The sequence below is a fragment of the Solenopsis invicta genome, chromosome 4 (genome assembly GCF_016802725.1).
Source record: "Solenopsis invicta isolate M01_SB chromosome 4, UNIL_Sinv_3.0, whole genome shotgun sequence".
Taxonomy (NCBI): domain Eukaryota; kingdom Metazoa; phylum Arthropoda; class Insecta; order Hymenoptera; family Formicidae; genus Solenopsis; species Solenopsis invicta.
The window spans coordinates 20,173,350-20,191,330 of NC_052667.1; the positions used below are offsets into that span (position 1 = coordinate 20,173,350).

The window sequence follows — 17,981 nt, forward strand, 5'->3', positions numbered from 1 at the left end:
TAAAATTTTTATTAAAATCTTGATATACTAAAATTAAACAACTTTCATAAATAATAGTAAGTTGAATTCAGTTGGACAAAATAAATTAATAAGTAAAGAAGACCAATTTGGTCAAAGCAGATTTTGAGAATACTTTGAATTTTTCAATTTCTAGTTCATAGAAACTACACTGATTATTTATCGATTTTAAAATATAATTCTAAACTGATACGTAATATTACACATTAAATAGTTAAAATATATTTTATAAAATGTTCATAAAACTTTTGCTTTGTGGCACTTTTAATGTGTAAGATTTACGAAGGATCATTAATTTGTAATTTTATATAATTAAAAGTGCCTTTTATCCCTGGCGAAAAGTATGTTTATTAAACATTATTAAAGTGTTTCAGAAATGTTCACAACTGTTCGATAAACGTCCAAAAAGTGTTGTATTTTTGGAATATTATAAATGTTCAAGGAATGTTTTATTAAAAGTGTTCCATGTTTTCAGAATGTTGTAAATGTCCGAAGGGTGTTTTGTAAAACTTGTTGGAAAACTTCCAATATTAATATTACACGTATTTATAATATAGCTCATATATTAATATATATATGATAAACCTCGGAACGTTTTGGCATTTAAACGCGATATATTGCCGCAATTACGTGCAATCACGTGATCGCCAGATGTGCCGCGCACATGCGCGGTTCGCACCGCGCGAGATCGTCCTGCCACTGCGCGACTCGCGGAACATCGCGAAGTTAGCGCGGAGTCAAACGAAGGCGCCAATTGTGCCCGCGATCGGGATATCCTTTTTATTCGCAATAAATGGACGGTGCGCGAGGGAGGCGGTTGAATGTGGTCGCTCGATGAACAGCGGATTGCCGTTTCCACGCGTGGACACTGTCACCCGCTGAGATGACGACTTCGTCGAGTCGGCTCACCGACGCGAGATCGCGTCCGCCGTGCGACGGCGGTGTTAGGTTACCCAGACCGGTGCGCGGTGTCGCGAAGTCGTCCGATTCGCCGTGTCGATTGCAACTTCGATAATCGCAATCAGTTCGAAATTCACGATCGGCGTTAACGGTCGGTCGGTCAGTCGGTCGCGGATCTCGGCCCATTCATCCGCCGTTATCGCGACATCCAAATTCTCCTTCGTAGTGAAAAGCAAAGGAGATCGATCTGTCGTCGCGAGACACTCACAGACAAATCCGTGAAATCCGCCGCGGTGGACGGCGCCTGCTGCTCCGTGGCCGGCGTCGTCGACGACGTAAACAACGCGCTCCTCGCATGACCGCTCTGACCTTACATTGGTAAGTTGCACACACACACACGCGCGCGCGCGCAACCTTGACTTTCAGAGAGAGAGAGAGAGAGAGAAGCCGCGCCGTGTCACGGAGAAAAATAGCGGCGTACGTACATGTTTCCCCGCGATGTCACTTGCGAGATATTCCTCGCCAGGCCCTCGACGTTCACATCGAGACGTCGAGGTGTGAGGAACATTTCCGAATCTCTCTTGTCACGCCGCTATCGAACCGTCGTCGGCTCTCTCGATGTTCTTGCGTACAATCTTAGCGTATGGAGTCTTTGCTATTTACGAACGAGAGGTAACCGACTCTCAAAATATTCTTACCTTGAACTCTCATATCCCTCGCTGTGAAACACAGAGAGATGGAGTCACAGCTGATTAACCCTCTGGAGCTGACGATGAGACCATCAATTGAAAACCTTGAATTATTGTTATTAAAGTGAACTCGGTATTTATTCTATTTTTGAATTAGATCATTTTGGTTCCTGGAAATTTAACTGGTGCCTTTCAATCAATGTTAAATGAGAGATTTTACTAAAACTGTTTTAAACTCATATCAGATTACAGATTCGAGATTGAGGGTTGGAAATTGGAGATTCAATGAATTAAAATTAAACTCTTCTGATTGATTGAATTATTCTACAGCAATGTGTCTATATTAGAATTGCAGGAATCGAGTCCACATTTTTTGGCGAGCTGACGCCTTCATAATATGACAACTTGGAATAGCAACTTGCTGGCAACTTTAAAATCATCAAACTTTGTGCTGTTGCATAAATTTCTAGGATTACACAACTGTTACATCACTGACGTAACTTTGATGCTAATATCTTGCTGTTAAATTACTGACAGTACATATATGCTGCTTGTGTGTTGCTTCAATATCGGTGCATTTGTAATTATTGAAGACAAATCTAAGATAAGTTGTCAGTATAAGCAGTTACGGATTTTGCTTGGACATTATCTGAATTAATCTTCAGTTTATAGTCTCATACAGACTTTATAGATTTTGACGTCAGGGGAGTGAACGAGAGTAGTAATCATTAAATTGTGGAGCATGTTAACTTTCCTGTGTTCTCTTTTGCAACTCCAGATCCAATATAAATTTTGATTTCAGTATGTATTCACACATAACTGATTAATATAAGAATTTATTTGTTACAGGTTTGATAGAGAATGCTGCATCAATTGTTACACCAAGTCAATTAGGTTAAACTTGTTTCATTGAGTCTTCTGAAAGTAAGTGTTATAAATTGTGCTTTTTCCCTTCAGAAAAAGAGAAACGTGCAGAGCATGAAATACAGCTTTGGTCAAAATTATTAAGCACCTATATTTCTTTCATTTATCTGATCACATTCTTTTAGCTATATTATTTCATACATTGATTATACATAAGTTTAAAGAAACAAAGCATAATTGACATTTTAATTTCTGTCTAAATCCTTTCAGTTAAAAATCTTTAAAAAGATATAAGAAGGGTAATATTTTTGGTTAAAGCTGTATCTTCAACTGCAATACATAGCAGTAAAATTCTGAATACTGTTTGCTATCTGTTATTCTAAATTGCTTGTTATTTGCATACACATTACTTTTATTTGCCAGATTTTATGTAATAATCATTGTCACACACTGTATCTGAAAGAGCACTGTGTACAGGTATGTGTAATCGTTAGAATACATTAAGCATTATTACCTCCTGTATTAATTTTTTTGTATTGTATGATTTTTTATTGCATCTGACGAAGAACAGTTTCAAAGTTCTTCGACGTACTCCACTGTTTTAATTACCATTTTGAAACGATACTTGTGAATTTTATGTAATCGTTAGAAGGACACGAAACAGTATTATAGACGTGTTCTGTTTATAAGCGCGTGTGTATTGCAAAATTTATTTATGTTGGACAGTGCAATATGATTATTTTCATGCTGTTACTGTAGTCATTGCAAAATTTGATAGGAAAGCAATGAACGTTATTTTATACAAAATGTTAATAAATATTGCTGCATTTGTGTAAAAGATTAATAAGCAAAGTCTTTTTCTCTGCATGTAATAAGGGAAAATATTTTATTAAAGATATTTTTTAGTTCAAAAGAGCGATTTCGTGAATTTTTAAACAAAAACTGTTGGCTGACTTTCTCTTTTGTGAAAGTTATCAAATTGCTTAACGTACAAATTGCGCCTTGAATGATTTATAATTGAGTCGGTCGATAATTATTACTTTTTTTTTTGAGAAATTTTTTTTCCCTGTTGAACAATTGATTCGTGAAAAAATTTTCGCTAAATTATTAATTTAGAATTTTTTTTTATGTAGCGGTCTTTTGGTAATATTCTATAATATTTTAATCATAATAAATACCATAGTTCCAAATATGCAAGAGTAAATACCATACCTTATACATTGCGAGGAAATTCCTAATACGCGCTGACAGATGGCGTACATTGTGCGTCTCGATCTGTTTCCTAACTTCCTAATATATTGTAAATGATGGAGTGTTAAAATCTTTGAAAAGTTACAAGCTTAATTGTTACACTGAGCAAAAAACATATTAATTTGACTAAATTTTTCAACTTAACGGAAGATATTTTGGCTCTATAAAATCAGGTAAAAGTTATCGAAATTTAAAAACTACAAGTTTATTTTTTTTTCCCAATCAATGACAAAAAGTTTGACCGTAAATACTAGAATTTTTGGTCTGTGATTGGATGCAAAGAAAACAATGTCTTTGACTTATAATGGCTGATGCAAAAACTACCTTATTCTACTGCAACTTTAGATAAATACCCAATTGACACAAATTATCATTATATTATATCCATATTGTACAGGGTGATTATTAATTAATGTCCCTACTTTTTACCATAGGAGCATGATTTACCGACGGATACGTCTTTCTAACATATTATTATATTAGAAATTATAAATGCGTGCTCCTATGGTAGACATTCATTAATAATCACCCTGTATATTTATGTGTTAAAATTTCGCAGTCAACAATATAACATAACACACGTGTTATATTACATTATTAGCATACTTTTCCATTTGCCAGACTCAAATGTCTTTTTGTCGTTTTCCTATTGAATTTGTTCACCGTATTCTCCATTTTTTCGCGAATATTAAAAATAGCAAAATAAATATCTTACAAAATAATAATACTTAAATTTTGAATAGCGATGTTTTTAACAAAAGCAGAGGGCTTCCAAGAAAGCGAACAATCGGTTTTCACTCATCACGTTGCTCTCAGAATAATCGCTTGGAAGAGCGATTTCGTTGACTTAAACGAGCATGGAATTGCACTCGTGAAAGGTGTCAAATTGTCCCAGTTGTCTAACGCAAAAATTGGCGACTTGGGCGACGTCAAATTTACAATTTGAGTCATCCAGATTAAGTCGAGAGATTTCTCCAAAAGTTTTATCAAGATCTCTTTATGGCGCGGAAATAATTCGTCTCTCCTCCGATAGGTACTCGACTCGTGGGCGTAGAGAAATGCTCGCTGAATCATTCATTTAAATCCTCTTCTCCGATAGATATCGCTGATCATTAAAGAAAAGCCTATTAATATTCTCCGAATGAAGGAGTGGTTTCGTAAACTTAAAAGGAATCTCGGTACACCCACACACAAAAATTCGAGTTTGAAGAAAATCTTCAATCTTTTCACATTGCAATGTAAGAACTTAATCAAATTTTGAAAACAAGTTTACTAGTTGATATACAAGTATTCATGGATTTTATTTTAATTTTTTGACCACATAATTTTCTTTAAATAACTTTTTAAAGTAGCATTGAATCTATAAGAAAGTTTTAAGCAATTTAATTACAAACAAACTGTAAGAAAAACTGTATGCAAAAGAAAAAAGTAAAAAAAACTTTTTGAATTAAAAAAAGTAAAATTTTATTTTTGTGGGAATGTATCTTTTTCTTTTACATAGGCAAATTTTTAACTTGGAAGAAAATAAAATTTAAAGTTTATGTATTTTAAAAATAACTATAGTTAAAATTGAAAATTTATTTATTGTTAAATCAAAAGTTATCATCTTTCTAACTTAATTAAATTTTAATTAGTTACTAGCAAGCCTGATTTAAATCATTATAAACAATTTTTTTTTCAAATTTTTTATATCACCGTTTATTACTATGAAAAAATATTTTTGATTAACAAATTATCACTTTTATTGCTTAAATTTTGTTTATTTTTTCATTACTCTGAAGATGACGAAAACTCCTTTGTTAAATGATGTGTATGAATGAAATGTCACGTGACTCTACGTGACTCCTCTTCTTTTAACTTTTTTAAGCTGGAGAACCTCTTTAAAGTTTCTCATTCTCGCGCGATATTTACGAGTTTGTGAAAATTCTTATTGCAAAGATTATAACTTGATTATTAGATTATTATTCTCGAGGAAAGTTACTCGACCCTTTTTTTTCTTAATTAAGACCGATATCTAGCTTGTAACGTTAGCAACAATTTCGGACACGCGAAAGTCGCGGGAAATCTGCAAAAGTTTACTTTCATATATCGATCGCGTATCTTTTTCTAACTCCGTTAACGTCGCGCAACTGTTTCGCCGATTTCACTTTTGCCAAGACAAACTAATTTCTCCGAGCTACGATTCCTCCGAGAAAACCGTCGCTCGATAGCTTCGAGATTTGATGCACGAACGAACGAACGAATGAACGAACGAGCGAACGCGGAGGGAGAGATTTGCTTTCGCCTCGAACGGCTCGAATTCGTCGTTGCTCGTTCGCTCGCTCGCTCGCTCGCGCGCGCGCGCGCGCGCTCGATTATGAAACGTCCTGTACGAGGCGATACTTTCACTATCGCGGCCAAGTTTCATAATTATTATTATCGAGGCCATACGTAGGTCGAAGAGGAGACTGTCAAGAGACGGAGAAAAGGGTTTGGCTCGTCTTTCACTAACCGTCGCTTCAAACAATGGCGCCTTAATTAGAGGAAAGAGAGAGAACTCTAATCTTATTTTGTACGGAACGTCCCGATGGTACTTGTGTGCAAACGATACGTTCCTCGAATAAATTCAACGTTAACTTTCCCTCAACGAAAATTTAATGGAAGATCTAATTACGGCGTTATTCAAATTTAATTCCGATGGCGCGGATCTTTCCTTTTAACGGAAATTTAATTGGAGCTTTATCTACTCGAAGCTTTACTTTTAATAGGAATTTAATTAGCCTTTTAATTCTCACGGCGTTTGTCGTCTATTGCAAAGTGTGACGTGCGACAGGCATTCCGTCGCGTTGTCGCTCTTCGAATTCGTCACACAGAAAAAAAAGAAATTATTATCAAATCAATATTCATTGTCTCACATATACGCACAGAAAAATAATTTGTTAGCATAACAGATTTTGTTGCTGTAGCAAAATTTATTAATCATTATGTGGACAGTAAAAAGATTAGCTAAGAATACTAAATTGATTCTTGCTAGGCATAAATTTGTTGAGACTATAAATTATTCTGCTGTAAGAACAAGTTCATTTCTGAAGGAAGAGAAAGACGGAAGAGCAGTAGCATGAGAAGTGGTGTTTTTTGCTTTAATAGCAAAAGTGCTTGCTAAGAATATATTTTTTTGTTTCAACCAGAGTTTGACGAGATGGATCCGATCCAATTAAAAACGATGAGTTAGAAAAACTCGTTTGAAAAACCGACCTCATTTGATAAAATAATTTTTTTTATTTTTAAAAATTTGATTTATATTTGTTTTAATTTTTATTTTTTAAATATTGTACTTAAAAAAATTTTTTTTATTTTGTGCAGTAAATTTATAAAAGGTCTATGAACATTTTAAGACCTTATGCATGATGGAATCATTTTATATCAAAAATTGAATAAAAAATAGTCGAGTCCAAAGACTGGTCGATTGGCATGGAATGCCTCTTAGATATCTATTATATTAATTATTAAGTTAAGTGAATTGAAATTTGTAATAGAATTATCAATTGATTAGCAAATTTTGTGGACTGTAAAAAATAAAAATGCTAAAACTCGAAAAAACTAAAAGAACACTGAATTGATCTTTTTTTAAAAAAACCTGGATTTTTTTAAATCCAGAGTTTAACAATAAATTAATCTATAAAGACAGATACACGCAGTAAATTTTTTTTATTTTAGCAATGAAACAAATTCTGCGTCTAAAGAAAAGTTTCATCGAGTCAAAAGAAATTTGTACACACACTTAAATAAATGTTTTGTTTTATTTGAAGAATTTTTTTTAGTTGTTCTTTTTATTAAAATTTAAAAAAAGTAGTTTACTTTTGCAACAAATAACAAAGACAATTTTGCAGCAACAATTTTTTCCGTTTAAGCAAAAAATAAAATCTTTAAAAAAACTTTAGATAATCTTAAACATACATAATTTGCCTACACGTGAAGGAATTTTGTATAGTTTTCATCAAGAAAGCTGTTTATCTTTATATTCAATAATAATTTTCATGAGTTGAGAGGAAAAAATATCAATTTTTTGACGTTTTCCAAGAATTAGAATTTTTTAATATTATTATCAAATTAATCATATGCTCTTTAGATGACAGTTATAATATTAAAACAAAGATGCAAGATTTTGCTGAAATTGAATATTATCAAACTCTGTATAGAAGATTTTATATTTTTGTACGTGAGACAATGACTGTGACTCGATGTAATTTTGATTTTTCGTTTTTTTCTGTATAGAGAATCCGTCGTTCGGAAAACGGGGTTAGCGGCGAGACACCCCGCGCACACGTATACGTACGCACACACGTGGAACTTTTGTCCTAGCTGTATCGCGGCTTTGTTACGTGTACGTGTCACGTTGCGTGACCGAGAAATCATTTTTCCAGCGTGATCACCGCACCGATCACCGGTTAGCAATTCCCTCGTCAAGGCTCGTTGTCGTCTCTTTCTCTCCCCCTTCCCCACCTTCTCTCTGTCTCTCTCGGTCGGTGCACGTGCGAAGTAACGTTCGTGTAACTAGTTTTGCTCGTATCTAATATCCGCCGTGTGTGGCGTCATTGGTGGCTCTATTAACGAGCGAGGAGCTAGGTCGACGTCGACATGCGCGCTTTATTCGGATCTCTCTTTCCCTCCGTTTTCCTCTGTTTCCCTCGAAGTTTAAATAGTTTCAACTCTGACTCGTCTCTCTCACGATGGAGAAAGACCTTTCTCGTAGTAAATCCTTCATCGTTACAACAGAACTGAATACTAAACGGACTGAAAGGCAAGTAAGAAAATTCGATGATCGGTAGACGAAAGATATTTCGTAAGAAAGTTGGTCGGTGATTGGGTGTTCTCGTTAGTCCGGGAATAGCGACCAAAATAAGTATGTACCGGTTATTATAAATACGTGTCTAAACTAAAACCGGAAAGCTGAACTCTCGCCCACGCTTTCAACAATTAAGCTTGTTATATCGTTCACACGTGAGACTTACGACCGTCTGTTCAGCAAAAGATCAGTAGTAGAAATTGTTAATTAGGATTCACCTTTTGGAACGGGAACGTATTGATTGTTTTCTGTAATTTGAAAATTTACTGGTCGGGCGAAATGATTGCGTGTGTGATACTTGATTTCGTTAGTAAAGGTGTGTGTGTGTGTGTGTGTGTGTGTGTGCACGATTTTAACGATCACGGCACCTCGGGCATGTTAGGGAGTTGCGACGGTAACTTCCGACGCGCGTGCGATAACGATTCGATTCCGCATGCGATGCGACAAATATCACCGACGTTCGATTAATCAATCGCGATGAAACGAACTCTTTCCGCGGGAGAAGAGGGGGCGGGGGTAAAGGGAAGAGGAAGAGGGTGATAGTCGTCCCAGACGAAGGAAGGAGCCCGTCCGAGGTCGAGTCGGGGTTGCTGTACGTGCATCAGCATTGCGCAAGAGCATTCACCCCGCTCAATACTCAGCGACAGCACACAGAGATACAGAACTCTGAAAATGTATGGTGTACACACGAGAGAGAGAGAAGGAAGGAGCGTGGGAAGCCGAGAGATCCCGGGAATGAGAAAAAGAGAGAGAGAGAGAGAGAGGGAAAGAGAATGGAGCAGGAAGAGGAAACCGGCTCTAGCGAACCACCCCAAAATAGGTTATTCCGCGTTTGTGTGCGTGTATGCATGTGCATATGTCTACGTCGACCGACCAACCCCGCCTTCGACAGCGCACCAGCAAACCGCTTGTATTTCCTATTTCGTGCGACGTACGATACATGCATATACCGGGTGTCCTGATTGTTCGAGATAAGGGAATGATATCGGAGAATATCATTCGATAATCTCTTTTTGGAGAAATTGATGAAAATTTCTTGGAAAAGTTCGGAAAAATTTTCTCTCGGTAAAATTGTCGGAGCTAACAATGCTTTTGATTTAGAATTGAGCGATTGTTATTGAAAGTTCAAACAAAGAGAGAATTTTCCAAATTGTAGTTTGGGAGCGAGAAAAATAAGAAAGGGAATAAAAGGCTGGTTTGGCTGGATTTAAAATAGTATTTTTATTTAAACGCTGGAAATAAAAATTTCGATCTCCACACCTATATTCTTCCCAGAGAATTCTTCTCAAAAAAAGCGTCGTACAAAATTTTCATGGGAACATCACGTTCTATATTCAAAATTTGCATTTTTGCTTGTGAAAATTCCGAAGGCCGTGCCTTTCATAATATATATTACGTAAATTTTCACGCAGACATGATATAACTTCTATCGTGACACGTGCACGAGTACTTTGATTTTATCGTAAGCCGCTAAGTGGAGTTGGAATAATAGGCATTGAGACACTTTCCCGCTGTGACGGCTTTACATATTTATTTTCGTGACAAAGTGACATCAAAGGAAGGCAAATCTGTTTGAAAAAGGAGAATGTGAAGGTTTATTAATTTAAATTGTTTAAGAAGGGTTCTCTAGCTTAAAAAAGTGAAGAAAAATCATGTGACTTTTCATTTACGAATATATCTTTTAACATAGAAACTTTTAGCATTACCAGCTTCAAATTAATAAATAATGAACAAACTTTATGTAATAAAACCGATAATATATTGTTTAAAAATATTTCTTTTAACATTAGTAAATATTCATGTGAACAAATTGAAAAAGAATTGTTTTTTCACAATTGTGTAAATATTGTAATAAGCGTCGTTGCCACATTTTCATTAGTGTAACGTCACATTTGAAGAGTGTTGTAATTCATGAACATTTCATACTCTTATACGAAAATAATACGGTGAAACTTAATTTTTGTTTAATTCCAAAATTTTCTTTAAAGAGGTTCCTTTTTTAGGATTTTTTTTTTTTTTTTTTTTTTTTTTTTTTTTTTTAAGAAAAAGCTATAAACTTGAAATTTAGTACATTTATTCTTTGATATTTGAATGTTTTTTTTTTATAAATTTTTTCGAATTAGGAAAAATTTTTGGTAATTATTTGTAAATTATTTGGGCACATCAAAAAATACCGGCTTACTGTTATTATAAAAATTATTTGAAATAAAAAATTTTAAAAATTCTTAATCTATATAAATGTATTTCTCGTTTAATCTACAAGCAAATTAAAAAATAATTTTTGCAAAAGCAGTGGCAATTTTGAAAAAAAAATTGATTTTTTGCTTCTTTTTTCGAGACTTTGTCTTATCTGAAAAAATCGAAAAATTGGAATTTTTAATTGATTGTAAGTCGGGCGATAGAAAAACATATGACTATTTCCTCAAAATTTTAATTCAGTCGTATTAAAAGTAGATGAATCATCGCAGCAACAAGTTTAAAATATGTTATTTAAAGAAAACATGTTAAAAACTTTGTAAGCAGTTAATAAAAACTTTGTAAATCTCTTACCTTTAATCTGCTCTAACAATTTTTGTTTTCTTCGATTTCTCGAAAGCATTTGGCAGGGCGCAACATCATATATTCATGGAGAAATTGGGTAATCTGCATTTTTCTAACTCTGTACTGAAATGGATTGTGTCCGTCCTACCTTACGGGCAGATCGCAGGCAGTTTACGATCGGGTCAGGGATGTCGTCTCCGCCTTTGCTCTTGTGAATGACGGCGAGCCACAAGGATCGGTTCTCAGTCCTCTATTATTTAGCTTATATCTCACGGACATTAAATATATCTTACGTCACTGCAAGTATAATTTCTACACTGATGATTTACTGGTCTATTTACATTGCGAACCGAAGAACCTGTTGCAGATAGACCAAATAGTAATATAGAGTTGAGTGGAGACTGGACATCTGGCAATAAGCTCGCTTTAAATGTTGCGAAAACCCGAGCCGTTATTACGCGTATTATTACAACTCGGTATTTGAACTCTATGATTTGCTGCCGAGCGTCACAGTGGACGAGATTATAAATACGGCTCTCCTCGAATGTCAAATATCTTGGTGTTACAATTTCTAACAATCTGTCGTAGGATTTGCACGTTGCCAGCGCAACAAATAAAATCACATCAGTTTTATACCAGCTCAAATTGTGCAGACATCTTATGCCACAAACTCTAAAATCAAGGCTTGTCACTGTACTTGCTCTATCTCATTTAGACTACTGCTACGCGATCTTAACAGACATCACTGGAATTCTGGATCACAAATTATACAGGGTAATTAATGCCTGCCTTGAATTTGTACACGGTATCAGCATATTACGCTTTAATACGGGAGTTGTTGACTTAAACATTGAGAAGGCATATCTTATGCCTCTGCCAGGGCCTCTTGTACAACATTATTGCAAGTCGCTATTTGAAATTCCGTCGTTCGAACTCGGCTTTTGAGTATAGGCCATTTGCTTCCAAGGACTTAATTTCAATCTGATATTTTATTCTGATTCACTCTTCATCTACCATCATGATATTAATTCATGATCACTGTTTTAATTACTGCGGGATTTATTGTTTCATTATTACTTTGTTTATTGCTAATCTCTTTTAAGCGCACATATGCACACACACTGCATACACGAGTACACTTATACTAATTATCTATTTTTTATCACTTTTTTATTTATTTTTAACTGTTTTTTTATATGATTGTATTGTATATTCTGTGATATGATAATTTATTCATTGAATTTTATGTATATTTTATTCTCTGCGCTCGGGATTTGTCCCAGAACGCTAAATAAATTACGCTTTCTCTCTCTCTCTCTCTCTCTCTCTCTCTCTCTCTCTCTCCCCCAAGGTTTTAAACTATTAAAAAATATCGAAAACCATAAAAAATTTCTTGAAACGCAAAAGCAAAGAAGTATCTCCTTAAACTTTTAATTTTTTAAAATTATATATTTTATACATCAAATTAAAATAGAGATAGGACGATCATAGCAAGATCCTGGTGCTGAAATAATATTTCATTTGTTTCAATTCACATTGAACTGCACGCCGTTTCAGTTTCAAGCACAACTCTCAAAAAATAAAACATAATTAAAATTGAAAATCGAATTCAATAATACCGATGCTAATTTGCATCTCTACAATCCCCCCACCCCCAAGTTGCTGAATTTGTATCTGAAGCTAAAGTTTTGAAAAAAAAAAAAAAAAACATAAGAAGTATTTATTTGGATTTACAGAAAATATTTGATTTTTTCATATTTTTCAAAGATTATTAATTTGGAATAAAAAAACAACATAGTCCTAAATAAGCGCCTATTAATCGTTACTTCAATAAAATAATAATTTAGTAGATAATACATTTTCTCTATAAAAAAAAGCATAAATTTAAACTATTTGTTTATTTACAGTAATTATGCAAATAAAAATTACGGTTGTCTATTTTCTTACACTTGTTTATGTACTAGGGACTTTACGAAAACAAAAAAAAACTTTATTTAAAATCATGAAGTTCATCAAAATAATTGACTGAACGGAAAAATGTGAAACTCTTGGAATCTTATGCAAAAAATTAATAAAGATGATCATACAGCATTGTAGTATGTTTCAAGATAAAATTTTCTTGCATAATGACATATAATCGTATGTACATATACGAAATTTATATAACTGTATTTAATTTTGTATACATCGTCTCTTAAAAAATGCGTTTATTGTAGGATTCGTATCCGGAATCTCTGGATCATGAGTCTTCTGCCTCATATGTTATGTTATTTCTTTTATTGATAAATGTGTTATATATTATCTATTTGTGGTATAAACGGCGTGCGGATCAATTACCATGCTGCCTGTAAAATTATTATCGACTGTCACACGGAAATTATTATGGTGCATTGTAAAATTTATACAAGGTACTATATTTATCAACTTGACATTTATTCTATTTAAAACAAGGAATTACAAACTGTTCAACATATTTTAAAATTATTGATTTAGTAAAAATTATCAAACATTTTATATTTTACTCTATTAAAGTATATGATATGTGTAGTAGGTATTAACAAATAGGGCCCGGATGTTCGGATATGATTCCGTGTCGCGCGCAGAGAATCACTGCACGCGAGTTGTGTGCGTGCACACGCGTGTACGTACATTCAATAGCCGCGCGACAGCAAGAATTAACAGTCGTCACACACAATTCGCACGCAGCGGTTCTCCAAGCGCGACACGGGATTGTGCCTGAATGTCCGAGCCCTATTAATAAATCAGAGAAAATGACATAAAACTCTTCAAAATACAATGTATCCTGCAACAACTACCATGATATATTTTCAGGGTAAATTTTGTGGGGAAAATTCTTTCCGTGTACGAGCAAAAAATTTGAAGAAATTTAGGATTGCCTATACTGTTAATTATAAACCTGTTTTTCCAAATTCAAGTTCTTATATTTTGTGAAAAGATTGAAGAACCTTAATAGTTTATAATAATACATTATGTAATTTTATACTTGAACAGACAGAATTTTTTTTTTTTTTCATAATAGCAAAAGTAATAATGATGATTCTGTTAGCTGTAATTTGTCATAACTGTAGCTAATCGAATCGATTTGTTTGTGGCAGCACCGCTATATTATCCAAAGTTATTTAACATGTATCGTTAAATTGAGTTACATTAGCTAAGAAGACATAAGGGTTTTAAATTTTGAAAATTTTGATTTTTTGATTTTTTTATATATATATTTTTTTATATTTTTTGATAGTATGATTATTTAGGAACATTTTTCTGGGAGGAAGATGGAGGCGTTAGAAAGCCGCAAAATTGAACTTAGGAGAGCTAAAAATGTGAAGCCATGTACTCGTATGTACAGCGCACAAAACGTGGCATTTTTCGCTGATTTTGTTATGATAATTCAAGAGCGGTAGCAAATATCGACTTCACTTTTTTTTTTAATAAAAAATTTATGTTATTTGCTGTCAAAAGAAAAATCAATTTTCGTGCACAAAAATAGGTTTGGTTTACGAATTTTTCCGTAAACCAAACCTATTTTTGTGCACGAAAATTGATTTTTCTTTTGACAGCAAATAACATAAATTTTTGAAATTTTTTAATTTTTGAATGACATTGTTCTAATCTGATATTTTTTTTTTACTTTAAATTTAATTTGTAAAGGGGATTTTGTAAACAAAATGACATCAAAAAAATTTTTAAATTTCAACTCGTTTATCCGGAATCCTGGCAAAACCACAGCAATGCGCAAATCGTGCAATAACTTTCAATATTTATATTTTTGGGCTTTTTGCGGCTGATTTTACCAAGAAAGCCTTAAAAACGTTATAAAAAAATTATGTAGAGACTAAGAGGGTATTATAGCTTCATTATCAAATACGAAGTCTAACAATTGCTTATAGACTTATTCGTTTAGCAGCTCATTTTTTAGTGGCGCTAATACACAATAGTTGACAATTGTTATAAGACATTTTTATTTTTGGGCGTTTCGAAACTTTTTCAAGATATATTTTAGCACTTAATTACGCAATACATATTTCCTCATTGTATTTAATCTTGAGCGTATTACCACAGGAATGTATGCACACTCGAGTGTTATTTTTATTATTTAACTTTTTATTCAGCTGTACACACATTCGAGTTATGCAAAGTTAAATAACATGAGATTTTATTAATATGGTTTTTCAAGCTAAATTGTCATATCAAAATATTTCTTCGATAAATCGATTGTTACTCTAAAGAGCTATATTTAGAAACGTTAGCGATATCATTTTATCCTTGTTGTTTAATATTAAACGAGGATAAATGTGTGATATTTCTAATGATATCTCTAATGTTTCTGAACGCAAGAAAATTATTCTAAATCAGAAAAATTTTCAACGATGAAAAATTATAAGTATATAACTTTTGCAACAAAATACTGTGTGTGTTTTTAAACAAAATTATTTTTCAAATTTATTTTTGGGCTGCCCATATTACCATCACTTTTTCCTCTTCCACCGATTATACTATGCGTCACAGTTTTATAAATCACATGTTGAGTAATAGGTATTTCATTACTTTGAGTTTAGAATCTGTTAAACACTTTGACGAACATAATTGTTCAAGTTCCAATATAAAATATTGATTATTGACGGAGTTATTCAACAAAATGAAAACGATGATTTACCATATTACCTTCTTCTCCTCTATGGTTATTCGTTCGTCCACAAATGGCATTTGAAATTTATTCAACGTTTGCCCGTTGAAGCCCTCCGGTCCTCTTAATTAGCGCAAAAAGCCTACATATAGAAAGCATGTACCGAATTCGATGTAACATTTCAACACGAAATCCAATTCCGTGGGGCATAAATCTTCCCTCTCGCATAATTTAAAATAATGTCCCAGCGATAGTTTCGACGTAATAGCAAGGCTGATGTCCTTGATTTTATCATTCCGTTACCTTCGTCCTGCCAGTCAAGTCTCTCGTGCCAATTTCCCTCGACCTCTGCCTAATCGATTATCGCTTTAGTGCGGTTCGCGTATAGATCCCGCTCGTCCGGAATGATTAAACTCGCTCGAGTTAGCGTAGGCCCTATGATTTTGCCTTGTTGTTCGCCTGTCGACCGGAATATTTCCATCGGGCGAACTTATAAAAATGTATACATCCATTTTATATTTTCATTAAATCTCCTAACGTTGCACACTCTGTAACATTTACGTATCGAGCAAAGTAAATTTTTTTAATGCAATCTTAATATTCGATCGTTCTCGAATCCCTCGTTAAACTGAAATTGCCTTTATGCATCTTTGATTGCCGAATAATTCTTGTCTCAGCTCCGATTATCTCGGGCATTTCGACTGAATTCTGTAGAGATCTAAATTCAAAGGCGAAAGTTATTCACTTAGCTTATTTATCGTCCATCATCGAGAGAAGTTCTGCGCGCCACTCGGCTCACCGCGCCGCGCGGTGCGATGTCAGCTTGGTGCAAATCGTCTCGGCATCTGTCCGCGACCGGGATCTGCGAAAGCGAATTCGCCATCGCGGCGGTGATTGTACCCTTTAGCGATCGCCGGGGACGATACGCGTTTGCCTCTCGCGTCGCGAGGGAAAGTGAGCGCGAACTCTCTCGTCGTCCTCATCTCCGTCGTCGTCTGAGCCGTCGCGGTCGTCGCGTCGCGGTCTGAAAAAGGTCCAACCGACTTTCTAACGTCGGACCGATCCGTGACATACCGTTATATCGGCCACCAAAAACCTTCGGCGTCTCACCGCAAGACCGTCGTGTCGCGGTTGCCAAAAATCTCTATTGTGCGTTACGCTCGTTGATTCGTGCTTGAATGATTTACGAAATATTTCTGCGAACCGCAAACCGAGATTCCCGCTCCATTATCCATCCCTTCGCTTCGGTAGACTGCCCAAGTCTGGTATTTTTAACCGAGCGAGAGAACCAGGTTCGATCGATCATTGACGGCGATTTAATTAATTCAAAAGAGATTTGTTCGAAGCATTTATATATAATGCGCTAAAAGGAGTATATTTTCTAAAGATTTAAATGTAACAACCTAACAGTAGGAACTGAATGTTAATGTAAGTACGGTTAGCAGCTCCATTTTTCTACACCGAGAGAAAAACTACCTTACAACAAAGGAATTTTACCTAACACAATAAAATTACTTACTCGGTGGGTCCCAATAGCTTATTTACTTGCAGTAAAGTTAAAAATTTCTTAATTGTAATATTTAATGTAAATGAAATAAAGAAATAGTTTTGTCATATAAATGAAAAGAAAATTTTTTCTTGTAGTTCTAAAAAAATATTCACTGTTAGGTTATTTTTATACTCAAGATAATCGGAATTTTTAATCTAAGAATACAATTTAATTAAGTTCAATAATATTAATAATTTATTCATAAAATTATTATTTAAATGTAAAAATTCAAAATTATGTACTTAATATATCTATTTACTTTAAGGCAAATATTTTTACTTAAACAGAATAAATAAATGCTTGGCATCAAGATATACACGATTTTAAGAAAATATATTTTTTTATTAAAGAAATTTCTTTCTCTTAGTATAATTATTATTGTTATAATGTTAGTGATAATATACAATGTATTATACGGACAAAAAGATGGCTGTAATTACAATAATTTAAATATTGTTGGTGTCGAAAATGATTGTAATTTATGATATAATCATTTTCGATGTTGATTATATTTAATTTTGGTAATTACAATTATTTTTTAGTGTAACACTGTGTATAATTTATGTACCAAGAGAAGACTATTTGTTGCAATTACCATAATTTAACTATAAGTATGCTAACGTTGTAAACATGTAAATTAATATTTTAATATAATAAATGCAATTGTACAATTATAATAAATATTACGAAACAGTCATACTA

General features: G+C 33.9%; 1 protein-coding gene across 2 annotated transcripts in view; it reads left to right on the forward strand.

Moving 5' to 3' along the window:
• The first annotated feature begins 752 nt into the window (after nt 1-752).
• Nucleotides 753-17,981, forward strand: part of LOC105205822 (protein roadkill) — a 150,944-nt gene continuing 133,715 nt past the window's right edge. The window contains exons 1-2 of one of the 2 annotated variants that reach the window (XM_039448220.1): nt 753-1,296; nt 2,457-2,531. The gene's annotated coding sequence lies outside the window, so the exon portion shown is untranslated. Of the gene's footprint in view, nt 1,297-1,418; nt 1,591-2,456; nt 2,532-17,981 lie in introns of those variants that run through there. The other variant, XM_039448221.1, reaches the window with a different exon arrangement.